Below are 1,655 nucleotides of genomic sequence, written 5' to 3'. Positions count from 1 at the left end.
AAAAACACACGCGCGCACAGACGCGCGCGCGCGGCCAGCGGGGGAGGAGGAGAGCGGGCCGGGAGCCCAGCGGCCGGGCCATTGTCTGCGGCGGCCACACAAAGCGGCCGGGCGGTGGCTGCGCGGGGACCCCGGCCCGGGGTCGGGCCGGCGCTGAGCGTGGCAGGACTGCCGCGGCGCCCACACCTCGCCCACCCTGGTGACGCGTGGGGAAACTGAGGCTCAGGAGTGGCGACGAACCTCAACGCCGGAGTGCAGGGCCCTCCGTCGGGGACGTCTACTCTCTTAGACGCCACCCCAGCCCGTCTCCCCTCTTTTATGCCAGAGGCCCTCCAGCCCTCTCCTCTCTTTCACGCCAGAGGCCCCCCAGCGCTCTGCCCCCCCCCCGCCCAACCGCGAGGCGGGTGCCCAAGCTTCCACACTAGCCCAGACTCCTCGGACCCCTCCTCCAAGGCACCAGGCTGCCAGAGTTAGACATGGACTTTGTGGCCAGTGGCTATTTTTATACCTTGGGTAGTTCGCTGCCCTGACTTTTAAATTCATGATTTGTTTGTTTAAAAAGGAAAGGAAGCACTCCTTCCCTGGGACAGCTCAGGCCTTTTCCTCCAGCGCCTGCCCGCCGTCTTGGGCGGCTGGAATTCGTGCTTGGGTGTGAGCTACCTGCTCAGAGCCAAGCCCGCCCTCCGGAGCAGGCGCAACCCAGGCCACGGTGCTGCAGCCCCCTGCGCCAGGCTGGCCCAGCGGCTGCACCTCCCTCCTCACCCTACCCCTGCGTCCCGGCTTTACGAGGCAGAGTCACTAGGCTGCAAGACTCCCAGGTCAGGGGGTGTGTGCAGGGAGGGCAGCAATGACCAGGTGTGGAAGGTCACAGCCCATGACTACAGAGAATGTCCTGCCTGGGTGCACCACTGCCACTCGTGTGGCCATGCTCTGGGCTTCATTTTCCTCCTCTGTGAAATGCAACCAAAAAAAGACCCTCCTAAAGTCAGATAACCAGGAGCCAGATCCCAAGAGGACCATTGTAGCCTGTCCAGGAGGGAGGCCCTCATTCCACCTGGGGCAGGAGCACCCTTGAGGCCTGTGATGGTGAGCCCTGGTTGGGCAGCTCACCCCCAGCACAGGCCTATTCACAGCTCTCTCCACCCTTCCCCTATTTGTTGGTTCCTGGGCCCCCAGCTGAGGCCCTACACGTCCCCATCAAGCAGGCAGCCTGCCCCCCTCCCCTGGAGCAGCAGCAGCCGCTTTCCTAAGGCTCGGCTTTCCTAAGGCTCCGCCTGATATCCTCCTGCCAGGGCCCCCAGGGGTGGGGCGGGCAAACAGAACAGGCCCTGAGAGGGAGGCCCCATGAGCACCAACATGTACTGGGCATGTGCCTAACACCAGGCCCAATTAGTTCCCAGGCTTGCCTCCGTTACCCCACTGTGGCACACAATCTGTGGCCCTTTTGGGACCCGTTCTCCTGGCATGAGTCAGACCTCATAGGCCATGCAGCCCAAGTGGCCATGAAAGATGCCCCTAGGACACAGTACTCACTCTCTTTTGACGTAGTCACTCTGAGACCCTCCAGCAGCCATGGGCAGTGGGCACTACTAACTCACCTGACCTGAGGGGACAGATGACAAGATGGAGTACTTCCCACAGCAGTGAGGGTGAAG

The sequence above is a fragment of the Otolemur garnettii genome, unplaced genomic scaffold, assembly GCF_000181295.1.
Source record: "Otolemur garnettii isolate 467f Iridium unplaced genomic scaffold, OtoGar3 scaffold00087, whole genome shotgun sequence".
NCBI lineage: Eukaryota > Metazoa > Chordata > Mammalia > Primates > Galagidae > Otolemur > Otolemur garnettii.
This window is presented reverse-complemented; position numbering follows the sequence as displayed.